The following is a 15481-nucleotide window of genomic DNA, read 5'->3' as shown; positions in this document are numbered from 1 at the left end:
GCCTCTTTCCTTGAGCTTGGGCAGGCTTTTGTTAAACCTTCCAGCCTGTATCAGGTTTCCTGAAATTTCCTTATGCAAATGCTCTATCTTCCCTATAAGAGCCTCCATCTTGGATGGGTGCCTGGGAGTGGAACCAGGGGGGTCATGCTCTAGAGACATTGGGCTCAGGAAGGTGTCCCTGGGGTCTCCCTGAGCCCCCTCAGGTCTGGTGGCCTTAGCACTTTACTGACTATGGCAGGTGGAAGCCAGGCAATTGCTGTTGTATTGGGCGCAGCTGGGGTGACTGGGGCACAGGTATGTGCCAAGGTGTAAAGGGCCAGTGATGGTGGTGAGAATTTCAGTTCCGTGGAAAAGAAGTGGCTGGGTGAGAGATTCAGGCCAGATTTAATTAAGTGTTGCATGCTGGGGTTAAAAAAAAAATCTGTGTGCCCCAGGGCTTCTCACAGTAGCTGCGGCAGAGACACTTTTGACCACTTCCTCACAGATCATCTTTTGAGGTTCGTTTGTCGCCTTCCATCTCTGGCTTCTGCAATGGATGGCCTTGAGTAAGTTCTTTCCCGAGTGGTGAGGCTGGGACAGTGCTGAGGATGCTTCGGTCTGCGGCTGCTGCAAGCCTCGGGTGAGCCTCCTATAGTTTTTGCCCTGAGGTAGATCCTCGATCCTGTACATCACCATGGGTGGTAGCAGGGAGCATGGGGCCTCTGGGTCCCCCTGACTGGCTGCAGGATCTTCGTCAGGGGGCAGGTTCTTCCAGACCACCCTACAAACCTCCCCCCCCACCCCCGTGGATAAACTGGAGATAGTGACCGCTCCTTTTCATAGGGATGTTGGTGAAGAATAGAAAGCCTTTGAGAAGCACATGTTACACAGTGCATGCTCAGTACACATCAGCTAGCTAGGCAAACTGATATTACAGGACTTCCTCGGGAGCCCTCTTTCTCTGCAAGGCCCACTATTCAGATCGCTCCCTGGGAGTGTCCATTACAGGCCTCTGTAGACAGCTAATCCCTGCTGAGCCGTTAGCTGGTCAGGGCTTAGGATAACTCTGTGTGTGTGTGTGTGTGTGTGTGTGTGTGTGTGTGTCTGTGTGTGTGTGTGTGTGTATGCACATGCGTATATACTATGTACTATGTACATGTTTATGTGTGCATGCGTATGCACATGCCCGTATACTGTGTGCTCTCTGATGTGTGTGTTTATGTGTGCACATGAGTAAGTGGTGGTGTTTACAGGGGCAGCCGTACAGGTAGAAGACTTGGACTCTAACCTAGGCCCCCTTCTCCGGCCCTTCTGTTTCTTGACACGGTTAGAGTGGTGATGGATTTGCATATTCATATTCTTCTATGTGGTGTGTCACACCCACTGTGGGCTAAACGAGGAGGAAATGGAGCTGATGGCCTAGATGGAGAGACGTGGTCATCGCACAGGTGGCCACAGGCAGGAGCGTGTTCTACGATGACTACAGATCTGGGTGGCTGGCTGGCTGGGAAGTCTCGGGGAACTTCTAGTCCCCAGGTGACGGGCCACCTCCAGTAGCGGGGACTTCCTGTTGGAATGTTTGGTATGTTGTATTTCTTAAAAGCTGACTCTTTGGCAAGATTCCTCTCTAGGTCTTAAAAATGCAAAGAAAAGGATGCTAATCCTAAAATTTTATACCGTAGAGGGGCAGGCTGGGGCAAATGGAGTTTGTGCAGGGACAAATGGATGGGGGTGCCTGTTCTGAGGGTCATGAGTTTGTGCAGGGCCAAGTGGATGGCGGTGCCTGTTCAGCGTGCACTTTGGGGGGCATGGGAGAGGCACCTAATGGATGTTACCAAAGGTGTCAAAGATGGCCTGAACTTCAGGGGTTCACTCGCACGACCCCATATGTGAGCAGTGGAGGATCACAGGCCTAGAGGGCTGGGGCCAGGTCATCTTTCAGTAGCACCATGTTCCTGTCCTTGGGCAAACCATGCCAATCTCTCTGACCTCAGTCTCCCCTTCTGAAACAGGAGTAATGATTCCTGCCTCCCCGAGCACTTGGAAAGCGTAAATGGAAATTTGCACAAATGCTTCTAGGCCATCCTAGGCCTGAGAGCCACCAGTAGGAGCGAGTTAATCTCTCCTTGTTCTAATGCCACAAGAGGGGATTCCTTGAGAGGTAAGCTGGCACCCAGGCTTCTAAGGTCCCCTGTAAGAGGCTGCCACCTCCAAGCAAGGCTACTACTGGGTTTCTGCATATACCACTAAGCCATTAAGGGGTTTAGGGCCGGCACTGGAGAAGAGAAAGGCTGCTTTTCCTGCCCAAGAGATGCTCCATCCAGGATCAGGTTAATAATAATAATAATAATAATAGCCGTTAATAACAAATACCTACGTCTTGCCGTCGTTGCTGCAGTCTTGTGAGTCTCACGCAGTGAAGATCCTGAGGGCCAGCAAGGTGGCAATAATAAGGCACTTGTGGTCAAGCCTGACCACCCGAGTTCTATCCCAGATCCCTAGGGATTCCATGTGACGGAAAAAGAGGGGCGACTTCCACATGCATGCCATAGTCCATATGCACACATAACTGACTGACTGAATGACTGACTGACTGAATGAATGAATGAATGTAATAAAATTTATTTTAAATAATTTTTTTTGAGACAGGGTTTCTCTGTGTAGCCTTGGCTGTCCTGGACTCGCTTTGTAGACCAGGCTGGCCTTGAACTCACAGGGATCCACCTGTCTCTACCTCCCGAGTGCTGGGATTAAAGGTGTGCGCCACCACGCTCGGCTGTAAAATTTATTTTAAAAAGAAAGAAATGGATGCTTGATTCAGTGGTTGACGCTTCAGACTCTGGGACAATCAGGCTTATGGGTTATCCCCGCTCCTGAAGTCAGAAGGTAGGAAGACATACACAGGTGAGGTGGACTTTGGCCCCTGAAACACTTGGCCTTTAAATAAGATGTACCCCTAATCCCACTTGGGGCGGAGGTTTCTACTGTGTGTGGTAGACTATATGATGGAAGGCCTGGGTTTCCAGAGTGAGACTGAAGGTGGACAGCTCAATCTCACAGTTGAGGACAGAGGCCAGAGGACCTCATTTTTGGGGACAAGGTGTCCGCTGCAGCTTGCTGTCAGTGAGACCCCCGGATCTGCTTCCTCTGTGCCAGAGCTACAGGTGCACACTGCCGTGTCTGGATTTACATGGCAGCTCAGGATCCGAATTCTGGTCCTTACATTTGCATTTCCCCACTGAGTCTCTCCCCCCCCCCCCCCCAGCTCAGAGACACTTTTTATTCTGAATTATATGCTGTATGCATTGGTTTCTGTCATTGCTACAAATTTCCTTTTATAAAATGACTGAGATACTAGGTGTTCCACAGTGGTCTGGGGGAGGAAATGGCTATGTTGGTGACGCTGCACAAGCTAGGAAACCTTTTCTCTGTGTGTAGCCCCTGCTCTGGGCCTGGCACTGTGCACCCTGTGGCCTGGGCCCAGGCTGGAGAAGAAATTGCACGTCTCTGTTCTCAAGGGCAAGGCACTGCCTCCTGCGTTGGTAGGTGTCCAGACTTCAGCTCAGCACACAGCGGGGCTTCTAAGCATGGAGTCACCCCTAAAGGTCCTTAGAAAACTGGTTTCAGGATGCCCAGCTTGCAGACGTCCAAGTCTCCTATGGGTTAAGTCTGTTACATAAATTAATGTAGTATTTGCACAGAAACTATGTGCTTCTTCCTATATGCTGCTAGCTCTCTCTGGATGGTTTATAATGCTCAATTCGGTGTGTGCGTATGTCACACTGTATATTGTTCAGGATATAGCAGCAAGAAAAACCATTTGTGCCTGTTCAAACACCATTTTGTCTTTTGAAATGGTTTTAATATGTAGTTCGTTGAATCTGCGGCTGTAGAATCAGAGGACCACTGTATTTATTTGCGAAGGATGCACGGCTTTCTGACATCAGGAGACAGTGCTGATGCCTAATAGGCCTGGAGGCTGCATGTCACGCGGAGAGGAGGGATGCTTACTGCAGGACTTGGGTCATTAGCCTGGAGGATGCTATTGCACCCTCCTCTGCCACATTAGGGAACTCTGGTCCTCCCTTTCTCCATGGTCAGCTGGAGAGTAAATTTACTGCCTGGTGAAATGGTTCTTGTGGTTGGTCAGGGATGGTCTGTGGGCGGGGGGGGGTGGGGGGGGGGGCTGCTGCCTGCTTTTAGGTCAGATGATAAACAGGACCTTGGCCCTCAGCAGAGGAAAGCCCTATATGAGCAAACTCGCAAGCGACAGAAGTACTGGTAGTCTGGACCAAGGGCTGGGCAGTGGGTTTGCTAGGCCTGTGACCGACCTCACGGCTACAGCGTGTCAGTCTCCAGCATTAGACCAGGTTCTTAGGGCAGTTTTCTTTTTCCAGACCCTGCACTTTTGTCCCACTCCCTCCCTGCCCCAGATCCCAAGTGTCACAACAGATGGATTGGGGGTCACAACATGGAGTTTGGAGGGAGCCTCAGACCATCTCTGGGTATCCCCGGGAAAGGGCATTCGTGTCTCTAATGTCCTTTGGAAGGGTGTCTAGCTGCATCATCTTCCCACTGCAGTGTGAGGGCCCTGCGCTAAGCTGAGCCCCAGGTCATCATGGGAGTGAGTGGGTGGCTACAGACAGCAGCTACTACAGGGACTAGCGAGGGAGGTATTTCCCCTGTCAGAGCTGCTGCACATCCGAGACCTTCTGTGCTACCACAGGCTCCTCAGCTCCTTATGGAGCCACCCTGGCACCATGTCAGGGCAACCCCTGCGGGCTCCTCAGTTTGAATGCATTCCATCTGACCTGACTTAGACTCTGGGGTGAATGCGGCTCACTTGGGCTGAGGTTGCTTCTCTCACTGAGCACCTGGCTATGATAGGTCAGGAGGCTGAGAGAGAGGAGCCGGTCTGTCTTCTCACACAGTGCTCCCACAGGCCTGGATGATCAGGGGGAGGCTGTCTGGCAGGAAGCAGACCTGAGCGGAGCGCTGCTGGGTCAAGGTGGCAGGTTCCAGGCAGTCACGGAAGTAGAATTTTCAAGGCCTGTTTGCGATGGGAAGTTACTGCAGTTGGGAGGATAAGACCTGAGGCTGAGAAAAGATAAAGGGTTGCCAGGTGGGGGAGGTGACTGTGACTTTGCCTCAGACTAGGGCTGGCTTGTGCTTGCACGTGTGTGCATACGCATGTGTGGAGGTCAGAGGTCAACTTCAGGGCTCGGTCCATCTTATTTTATTTTATTTTGTTTTATTTTATTTTGAGGCAGAGTCTCTCTGGGTACCCTTGACTGTCCTGGACTCGCTTTGTAGACCAGGCTGGCCTCGAACTCACAGCGACCCACCTGCCCCTGCCTCCCGAGTGCTGGGATTATAGGTGTGCGCCACCATCTTATTTTTTAAAAAAGGTTTCCATCTTTTTTTTTTTAATTAAAATTTAAGTTAATGGATTAATCTAGAACGTGTATGTGTGCGCGCGCAGGTTTGTGCCACGGAGTGTGCATGGAGGTTTGAAGAGACTTTTGAGAGTTGTTCTCACCTCGAACTTTGTTGAGGATGGGTCTTGTTTGTGCTGCTGTCAAGTGTACTCCGTGTAGCTGGCTCATGAGCTCAGGCAAGTCTCCGTTCTTTTCTCCTCTCTCACCTAGGCATGCTGGGATTACAAATACACCTCACTACATCAGGCTTTTTATATTTGTCTGACGGTTTCAGGTCATCAAGCCCATGTGGCTGTTGCTGCCCCATCTTCCTGACTTGCTCTCACTTTGGTTTTTGTTTGTTTGTTTTTAGATAGGGTCTCTCATGGTTTGCACCTTGCCAGGTAAGCCATGCTGACTGGCTAGTGTGTCCTTTGGATCTGCCAGTCTCTACCTCCCAGAACTGGGGTTATAAGTGTGTGCCACCACATCCTGGCCCTTTTATGAGGGTCTTGGGGCAGGGTGTGTGTGTCAAACTCAGGTTCTTTTGCTCCTGTGGCAAACACCTCACCTACTGACCTGTGCTCCTGGCCTCCTGGGTCAAGCAAGCTCTTTTACCTTTCTTCCTCAGGTCTAGTTGGAACCATCCCGATTTCCCAGCTAAGTGCGCAACCAAACACTTCACTCTTTCGGCATCTTCCTTAGTCCAGGCACGGGGATCTCAGGACAGCTGGGGAGAGGAAGTGAGCTCTGCGGCCCCAGGAGGAGTAACTTTGGCCAGAGTAGAAACCAGTTATTTCCAAGAAGCCTAAGGGCCTGGGCCAGGTGGGGCTAGTAGAAAGTCTCTGGTATTGGCTCTGCCATGTTTGGTCTTGCTATGTCTTCTTCAGGGCCTGTGGGGTGGGGGTGGGGGTGGGGTTGGGGAGAGCAAGGAGTGTATGAAGAGGGGGTGACACAAGTGGATCTGGTGAGCAGGAATGTCAGGACCCACTTATCCTCTCTAGCCATTGACCTAGATGGATGGGTATGGGACTGTCCCTCACTCTTGGGTCCTGCCAGCTGTGGGCATGCCTGGCTGGAGGTGAATTCTGTTGTGTGGAGGAGGATAGGGCATTGTTGGCCAGTGAGGAGGTGGAGAGATCCATGGCTGCCTGTGGTTGGAGGACCTTTGCCGGGGCTTCAGGGCCGGAAGGGGGATAGGGTGACCCAGGACAGCCTCAGCCGGTTCAGCCCCCCTTCCAAACAGCTGCAGATTCTTTCTTTGGATCCTTTTCTAAGTTCACCCTCTCCCTGGGCCTTCAGCCAAGATGCCTGAGCTCTGGCAAGCCCGGGCCCCACCGCTGAGCCCGAGGCACTAGCCTGATACCCAGAGGTCTCTGGTGGACTCCATTCCCGTGCGTCTGGCCTGTTAGATAATTTTCTATTTCTTAGGTCCAAGATGGCACGGGCTATTGTGTTCAGTGTTGCATGGTCCACGGGACTGGCTCAGTGATCACACGTGCCTAATGGGATAGGTGAGGGGTTCTGACTTAGAAGGGACCGCTGGCAGGTAGACAAGGGGACTGGTGAGTCTGGATGCATTAAAAGGGATGAAAGAAATTTAGCAACATCTTAGGGATAGTTGAGAAGATTTTTGACTTTCAGAAAGGGGAGGGGATTTGTCCTGGGGTCCTAGGATTTGCTTGTTCTCAGAGCCCACTTTTCCTCTAAAAGTGGAAAGGGAGAGAACCTATCCCCCCACCCTGTCCCCTTTCTCTGGACCAATCTGCTTTGCTTCAGCGAGATCCTGGGAAGCGCCCCCCCCCCCACGACGGTCTGCAGGTAGCCGCCACTGTGACCCTCTAAGATTGAACCGCAGTGCTGTATGTAGCTAGCTCTGGGTTGGGGCTGTGGGTGGAAGAGCCAGGCAGGGACACCGAGTACATTCCTCCCTCCTTCCCTTGTCTGCTTACAGATGCCCTGGGATTTCCTCCTTCTCTGGCCTCACTTTGGGCGGCCAGGTCGGTAGGGCGTTGGGTGTCCTGATGTCTCACTCTCAGCTTTATTCCCCTGAGGTCTCTGACCGTGAAGCTAGGCCAGCGGCAGTCTGCGAGTCCAGGCGTTCCTGCTGTGTATTCCTCTGCTACCCACCCAGTCGCTGCCGGAGGTAGGACTGGAACCCAGGTCCCACTGAGCCATCGCCTCAGTCCTGGTTCTGCCAGCCCCCTTGCGCTATCCTCCTCTTGGGCACAGGGAGTGAGAGGCTGGGTGAGCGGAAGTGTCTACCCCTGGAGCAGATGACAGAGCTTCTGCGTTTTCAAGACGGAACCGCTGTGTGGGCTGCCTTTGTTTCTGAGGCCCCGGCATGTGGGAAGGGACTTGCTACCTTAGAGGCTACTGCTCCAGAGAAAGCGAACCGGACCCTTCAGTGGATCAGGGATTTCTCTATGACTTTGGATTCTCCAGAAGCACGTCAAGGTGAATAGGACCTGGGTGTTCTTATGAATAAGGGTCCTCAGAGGTTCAGGGATGGATATATGAATAAAGCTGGCCTGAGGTAGTGGTAACAGCTGGTTCAAGAATACCCATCACCGCCTGTCAAGGAAAGATTGGGGACCCTAGAGGCCATTTGTGCCTGGCAGGAGACTTCAGGATCAGTTTCAGCAGTACAGGCTGAATACTGTTCCCCAATTGAGGGCCGGACCCTCCTTCTAATCTCTTTGACACTGGGCAAGTTGCTAGCGGAGGACAATACCCTTCATGGTGGAGCTGAGCTGTCACTATTTGCCAGTCCAGGACATTGGAGGTCAGCGTCGCAGCCTTTTTTTTTTTTTACAAGGTGTGCGGTGGCACCGTAGAGCAGCGTGGGTGTGTGAAGCTGCTCCGCGCTCTCCACCAGAGCTCTTGGCCTTTATGCTCAATCCAGGCCCAGCTTGGGATCCACATGGTGGGGCCTGAGGCTCAGCGGGGAAGGAGGAAATAAGTAAGTCACTTCTTGCAGGGGCCCCGGCCCCTAGGCCGCGCTGCTCCAGCCAGCTCTTGGCCAAGGACCAGCCTGCAGAGTGAGGTTTGTCATCTACTTCCAGCCTTACTCTTTTTCTCCAGCTCCCTGGTTGGGCTCATTCTTGGGACGGGCAACTGTTGCATGTAAGCAGCAGCTCCGTGGGTAGGGGCTGCTAGGGGTGAGCGGGACAGTCTGATCAGAGGGTGTGTGAGGATTGGGCTCGGCTTCTGGGAACCTCTGTCCTCAAAGATGGAAGTGTCTGCTCCAGGGGACAGAGGACTGGGGTGACTTACTTGCCCAAGGCTGCGACGTAGTGAGCACCCTCTAGCTGATCCGTCTCCTCATGTTGTCTCTCTGAGCTGGTGGTCCCCTAAAGTGTTGAGCCCAGGGGTGCTCAGGGACACAGGCAGAAGTCACGCAAGGCGTTCAGTTCGCATACTATCCACGCTGGGCAGAAAGCCACAGTGCTCAACCTGTCTGGGCCTCGTCAGGCTTTTCTGCTGTGCTCATTAGGACCTGGAGTGTGGGGCCTTGTGCTGGCCTTGATAAAAGCACACAAGCTGTCAGGGCCTTTCCCTCCCAAACCTCCCCTGACCTGCATCTAGAGTTAGGACAGTGGCTCCCCTGGCCTCTTCACCCTCTCTCCAGCCCTCTCTTTGCCTACCGTGCTCTCTAAGCCACTTCCTTGGCCAAGTCCGGAAGAGTAGGGGGTCAGGCTATGTAGCCCAGGCTAGCCTTGAACTCATGGTCCACCTGCCCGAGCCTCCCAAGTGCTGGGACTACAGACGTGCACCCCCACACCAGCGGTTATGGGGAAGGAATTACGGGAAGTTGTGAGTGAAACATAGTGCCCACATTTATTCTTTCCCATGTGTTTGTGTGTGTTCACATGTGTGTGCATGCACGTATAGGTCAAAAGTCAACTTCAGGGGTCATTTCTCCAGTACCCTGTTTCTTTGAGACCTCTGTCTCTTCCAGGCCCTCTTACTGGCCTGGAACTTTCTGATCCAATTAGGCTGGCTATCTAGTAAGCTCCACAGATCTCCCTGTTCTGCCTCCCTGATACTGGGATTACTGGCACAGACTGCCATGCCATATAGTTTACAGGGAAGGGGTTGAACTCAGGTCTTACTGTTTGCAAGGAAGCACTTTATTCACGGAGCCATCTCCCCAAACCCCATGAATTCAACCCTTGTTGTTGCTTGGAGAGGAAGTAGGAATAGCAAAACAAAACAAAACAAAACAAACAAACAAACAATTAGTCTGTTTCTTTTGGGGTGACATGATTTTTCAGCGCCTTCGTTTTTGTTCTGTAGTGCTGGGAGTGGATCCCTGGCCTTCATTCCTGCTAAGGCAGCTGGCACACTGAGCCCGTGTGTGCTCCTCTCCGTTCCAGGCAGCAGGTGTTGAGGGGGTGGGAGCTGGTGGCCTTAGAGGCAGACCCACCCCCGTGGCTGGGCTGAGAATAACACCACGCCCGTGTTGGGACAAGGAGGAGCTGCTCTGATGACATATCTAGACAGGCGGGGTAGGGCATGTGCCCGTGGGCACGGTGCCCCTCCCAACACAACAGGCCCTGGGGTCACCCTGTGCCATTCACGTTCCACCGGCCCTGCCTGGTTGCCAGCCTTTTGGCCTAACTCTAGCACCAGACTGTTGAGGCCCAGTCAGGGCTCCCCATAATGGCTGAGGCTGGTCCTCTGAGACTGTCCCTACAGGATCCAACTTTTGTGCTTCCCTTTGGCTGATTTTTGAGCAACTTGTACTGTCTTATCCCTGTGTGTGTGTGTGTGTGTGTGTGTGTGTGTGTGTGTGTGTGTGTGACGTTCATGGAGGCTTAAAGTTGATGCTGGTCTGTCTGCCACCTTATTTTTCTGAGTCAGGGTCTCAATCGAACCCAGGGTTCACCCAGCTTACTGGCCAACTTGTTGTGGGGAATCCCCTGTGTCTGCCTTCTAAGGCTGGGGTCACAGGGAGCTGCCATGCCCATCCAACAGATATAGGCTCTTTGACCATGAACCGTTAGCCCTCTTACTTTCATAGCTAGCCTTTTAGTACTGGCCCATCTTTTCCCCACTTTGTTTTTGACAGAGACTCTCTTATTGGCCTGACAAGCGAGGCTGACAGGGGATCCTCTCTATGTGGCCATCCAGTGCTAGGATTACAAGTGGTCCACCATGCCCGCCCGTCTTCTTATGTTTTGAACTTAGGTTCTGTTGTGTACAAGGCAGCCGCGTCAGCAACTGAGTTATTTCTCCAGCCTCCTTACCTTCTTCACCGAGAACACCAAGGGCAGTGGGCTGTGTGTGGTTCTTGCAGGACCCTGAAGAGCTGCAGCCAAACAAGCTGCTGGAGGAAGCTTGGGCCGTGAGTTGTGGGCTTAGTTGATGTCTGTCCCTCAGCCAGGCTGAGTATGAGCTCAAGAGAGCCACAGAGGTGTGCGTAGGTGCCTGTGGTGGGGCGGGGTAGGGTGGAGACCAGCTGGAGTGGGCTGGCTTGGGTAGGAGCAATCCTACCTAGCTTAGTATAAAGAAGACGGGACGGGGTGGGGGTGAGGGGTGGGGGGTGGAACCAGCCGTGACTCTGAGAGTGGAGTCTGTGGTCCTGGTCCTTACATCCCCCCCCCACACACACCTTGACATCTCTGGGTACCTCACTGCCCAATATATGGCCACCATGGGGTCCTCTCTCTAATTGCTCAAACCTAGATTCTGCCCCCCTGCCCCAATTTTTCATATCATATTTGATTATTCTCACCATTTCCTGTCCATTTTTTTTGGTCTCTGCAACTCACCTGAGTGAATTCCCGGGCCCACCCATTTGAAGGATGTCCCCATGTGGCAGGAACAGATAGAATGGAAGTCAAGCCAAGCCAGGCTTGGTGGGTGGGAAGATGGCGCGCGTGGTGCATACAGTGCTTACTGTACAGGCCCAAGGACCCCAGTCCCACTCTCCAGAACTAGTGCTCACTGATCAGCTAGACTGTCTGGCTAGCAGGCCACTTGTCACCCCCCCCCCTTTCCTTTGTGAAACTCAGTAAGAATAGAAAGTTACACTGGAGGGCTGGGGGTGTGGCTTAGTTAGTAGAGTATTTGCCTCGTGGGTATAAAGCCCTTGGGTTTTCTCCCCAGCATCATATAAACCAGGGATGGTGGCACACACCTATTCTCCCAGCACCACAGTGGGGACACAGGTTCAGAGATGCAGGTTCGAGGTTAAAGAGATGCAGGAGCTGGATTGAGGAGAGGAGGTCTCGAGTTTATCCCTTTTTGGGGGAGACTCTTCTACACCAGGTACAAAGATGTGCGCTTTACCCTCTGGGTTTCCGTTACTTTGGGTCCCTCCAGCTTCCTTCACCCTGATTCTGGGTCCTCCTTTTTGTGTCTCTTGAAGCCCAGCTCCCTGGCTTCTTCCTGAGTCTAGCCGTCTTCCTACATGCCCAGAGGTGACTGGAGGGCACGGACAGGGGTCCCTGCTAGGGAAGGAATATATGTGTCTCATATCTAGGTATGTGTCCTGAGTGCTTGGCTCAGGCAAATGCTGCCCGAGGTTCTTTCCCATCAAGCCGTCTGGTCCACCCTGACTGACTTTTCTTGTCTCTGAAGGGAGGGTGCTTTAGTTACTTCTTTCATTGCGGTGATCAAATACCTGTCAAGAAAGAACTTCAGGACGGTGGGGTTTCTTACTTCAGTGTATAGTTTGAGAAGATCCAGTTCATTTCAGCTGGAGCATGAGACACATTGCGTCTATAGTCAGGAAGCCAAGAGAGACTAGCACTTGTGCTCAGCTCGTTTTCTCTTAAGCTCGGCAACCCAGCCTAGGGGATGGCGCCGCCCACATTTAGTGTGTGTGTTCCCACATCAGTGAGTCCAGCCTAGAAACTTCTTCACAGACACTCAGAGGTTTGTCTCCTTAGGCTATTTTATCTCCTGCCAAGCTGACAATATTAACCATCACAGAGGACAGTGCTCAGGAGCTTGAGGCATGAGGCGGAGACTAAATGGCAGGGAGCAAGGATACCGAAAAGGAAGAAAGGGTTGATTCTAAAGTAGAGGCAGGACAGGATAGGAGGAGCCTGGAGCACTTTGCGACACTAGACAAGAAGGGCAGGAGGATGAGTGGGGATGTGTCAGGAGGCTCCCACTGGCCACATTTGGGACATTTGAGCAGCAAGAGGAATAAGGATGGGAACAGATTTGTGTGACACAGTGAATGCATAATGAAAGCATGAGTTCCTGGTGCTAGCTAGGCTGTCCTTGCAGAGGTAAGCTGGGAAGCTCTTCATAGAAGGCCGGGGCTCGTGGAGGGGGCTGGCCCGTGGGAAGACGTGCTTCTCAGGCTTCCATGCCTATGAAGAACTTGGCGGGGGTGGGGGTGGTGGGGAGGGAGGGGTGGGGGTTGAGTGGGGGAGGGGGTTGCATGGGGGAGGGGCCCCCAAAACTAATTCAGCTGATGGGATAAAGCCTGGAATTCTTCATTAGACTCTTGGTTAGTAGTTCTGCAGCTGGTCTGTAGACCTGCTCTGCTGACTAGTGTTATTCAACTGGAAAGAGGGAACCTCAGATGAGGAAATGCTCCCGCCAGAGTAGCCTGGTAGCAAGCCTGTGGGGCAGTTTGTTTTTTGATTGATGCTTGGTATAGGAGGTCCCAGCTCACTGTGGGTAGTACCACGCCTGAGCAAATAGTCCCAGATGCTGTAAGAAAGCAGGTTGAGCTAGCCGTGAGGGGTTAGCCAGTAAACAGCATCCCTCCATGGCTTCCTGCCTTGAGCTCCTGCTTTGATTTTTCTTCAGTGACGGACTGCAGTATGGAGCTGTAGTCAAAATAATTCCTTCCCACCCTAAGTTGCTTTTGGTTATGGTATTTTATTACTGCAATAAAAACTCTGAGATAACTCACTTTAGTTATGTGTGTGTTTGTGTGTGTGTGTGTGTGTGTGTGTGTGTGTGTGCACATGTATGTTTATATCTGTGTTCAGGTGTATGTGCATGTGTTTGTGTAGGCCAACATCAATGTTTTTCTCAGTTGCTTTCCACCCTATATCCTGAGTTAGGGTCATCCATTGAAGCTGGGCCTCACTGGTTCTGCTATTCCAGGAATCCATCTATCTCTGCCTCCCCTGGGCTGGAGCCATAGACACGCCTCTCACACCTTCCTTTTCTGTGTGGTGCTGTGGATCTGCACTTGGGTCCTCATGCATGTGTTTGATCCCACAAAACTGGTGTGTGGTGGCTGCACCTGTAGCCCTAACACCTGGGAGGCAGGAGGGTCAGAAGTTCAAGGTTACCCTTGGTGACATAGTGAGTGGACCCTGTGGGAATTGTCACTGGTCACCTCTGCCATTGCTGCTCCAGTCTGTGGGCTTGACATGAGAGAGCGAGAGGAAGTGGGAGGATCTTGCACCCCTTCTCTGCCTGGGTACCCCCCCTCTGGCCACTCCCATACCCCTGGGCAATCTTTTCATATCTTTCTATCTACCATGGCTTCCCTGTAAGGCTTGCAGTTGGTCACTCTGCCTTTGCCAACCCTTTAGGTTGGGGTCAGAGGGAAGATGTGTGTGTGGGGGTGCTATTCTCTGAACCAAAGCTCCTAGCTTGACTGATTACAGCGCATGCACATGCACACATGCGCATGTTTGGACATGCTAGAGGATGCCTGGATGAAGAGGGACTGACAGAATGCCCTAGAATACCAAAAAAAAAAAAAATCATTCTAAAATTTAGGGGTACCTGGACCTTTGGTCTGATTCTGGGGTCCCTTCCTCATTTTTGCTTCCCACAGGGGAAAACCTATCTTGTTTCTCACAGGGCCTTTTGCCTGCCTTCCTGTCAGCCCCAGTGTGAGTTTGTGAGGGCGTTAGAGTGTACATCCTGTCTGTGTGGTCCCCGACCACAGCCTCTGCTGAGAAGAAGAAGAAGAAGTTTGGTGGGAGGGGAGGGGAGACGCCCTGCTGGCTGGGTGAAGCTCGTTCGGAGGCAGCTTCTTCCTGGGACTCCAGCTCAGACTCGCCCGGAGGAGAGGATGAGGAAGGTGAAGGCCTGGTGACTTTTTGAGGGTCTCAGCAATGGAGTGGAGGGTCCTGGGAGGGAGGCGCAGGAGTGCGTGCTCTCACGTCTGTGCGTAGACATGCCCAGGGTGTTAGGGTGCTGGCAAAGTGGGGTGAGTGGGGAGTGGAGTTCAGTCTCTGCTTCCTATAGCAGGTGGGGCAGCAGAGACCTTCAGTTTTCCTGCCTGGCCTGGGCTTTCTGGAATCCCTGGGTCTTTCCTCCTGGGCTCCTGGATTTAGCCCTGGATTCTAGAACGAGCTTATTCTCTGTGTGTGTGTATGTGCGCGCGTGTGTGCGTGCGTGTGTGTGTGTGTGTGTGTGTGTGTGTGTGTGTGTGTGTGTGTTCGGGGTTGTTGTAGAGTTGTCTAAGGGTTTGGTGGGATATCTCACATATTCAAGGAGAATGCTTGCACAGAGCCCCTGTTCTTACCTTTGGCTATGAGGAAGGCCACACTGGGCATTGGAGGGCTTAGGGAGGACTTCCTCCCTTCCCAGAGGCACAGGTGGCTCCAGCAGGCACCGCCCTATGCCCAACCCCTTACCTCGGCCCTCCCAGGGAAAACAGGCCATCTCATTTTTGCCACTGCAGAGGGGCTATATGGCTGGATATTAGCGGAAGGAGGTCTGGAGCCTTCCGCTGAGGTGTTCAGGCAGCTGTTGACAGATACTTCAGCTCCACTCACATCTGGCCAAGGGCTGAGGATGTGAAGAGAGGAAAGTCTGATAGGAGGTGATTTCGAGTGGCACTGATAAGGCTTCCTGGACTGTTGGCTGTGGGCCTGCTTAGTGACCTCCTCTGCTGGCAAGCACATACACACAGAGGTGTGGCCAGTCGGAGCCTTATCCTTTGTCCCACGTGAAAGCTCCTCTTTGTTCCTTATGAAGTGGCACATGCGGGGTGAGTGTGTGGTGAGTGTGTGATGGCTGCAAGTGACACAGAAGGTCTGGGGCTTCCTTTTGTTAAGCGTGTGAATTAGAATCTAAATGACACCCACTGGGATTGCCAGGCGTGCCCTACAACAGAGAGTTGAGTCAGGAACACCTAGTAATAGAGA

At 52.5% G+C, this 15481-nt stretch overlaps 1 protein-coding gene across 17 annotated transcripts in view; it reads left to right on the top strand.

Moving 5' to 3' along the window:
• The window catches only part of BIN1 (bridging integrator 1), a 56739-nt gene that overhangs the window by 4359 nt on the left and 36899 nt on the right, over positions 1–15481 (top strand). The gene's annotated exons all lie outside the window — the stretch shown is intronic.

Source organism: Acomys minous, assembly GCF_964271855.1.
Source record: "Acomys minous genome assembly, chromosome: 4".
Classification (NCBI taxonomy): Eukaryota; Metazoa; Chordata; class Mammalia; order Rodentia; family Muridae; genus Acomys; species Acomys minous.
Note: the sequence above shows the minus strand (reverse complement) of the source record. Positions and strands in the feature narration are given on the sequence as shown.